We start from the raw sequence: 827 nt of genomic DNA, 5'->3' as shown, positions 1-827 counted from the left end.
GCGATGAATATCTTATAAAATAAATGGTGTTAGCCCAAACAGATTGAATATGATTATTGTAAATAAATTTTTCTTAATTAATTAGAAAATGTTCAGCAAATGCGCTGAATTAATTAGAATATTTTCAATATAGTATGTTGATAAATGTTTTTTCATATGAGTTAGTGATTGAGTCCTTATGAACATTTAAAAAAATGTGTCTTTAGTTATATTAACAGTGTCTTATAATTTAAAATATTAAATGAAACAAATTATCAAGATAAAAAATTAATTAGGAAATTCAAGAATATGTGATTACTCAATTAGTTTAATTGACACGCTCTTTAGTTTGCTGATTTAATAGATGATAAATCCACAATCACTGAGTTTTACAAGAATTCTTGTAGAATAAAATACAATTATAATAAATTACTTGATTGTATATGTAATAAAATTTTGTATATTTCATATATGTTTGACTTATTNTTTTTGTACTCGTTTGTTTGAATTTATTGTTCCTCATTTTACCAAGACTCATAATATGTCAAACATGAAAGTGAATATTAATTTAAAGATATGACAATATTTATATATTGTAATAAATATATTTACCCATCACGATACTGATAAAACTAACTTAAAAATAATATGTTGACGAACATATTGTCAGGAATCCAAAAATACAACTCAAATGTCAACTTTGACACTCAATTTTGAGTGACTGTCAAATTGTCTCAACAACCCACAATTTTCGGACAAGATATTAACATCACAATTTTGAAATCAAAATGATATTTTCTATTCTATATCAAGAATTCATAATCGAAAATCGATAATATTAGATATTT

Source organism: Primulina huaijiensis, chromosome 5 (genome assembly GCF_012295235.1).
Source record: "Primulina huaijiensis isolate GDHJ02 chromosome 5, ASM1229523v2, whole genome shotgun sequence".
NCBI lineage: Eukaryota > Viridiplantae > Streptophyta > Magnoliopsida > Lamiales > Gesneriaceae > Primulina > Primulina huaijiensis.
The sequence above is the reverse complement of the archived record's forward strand: the minus strand, read 5'-3'. Positions refer to the sequence as shown.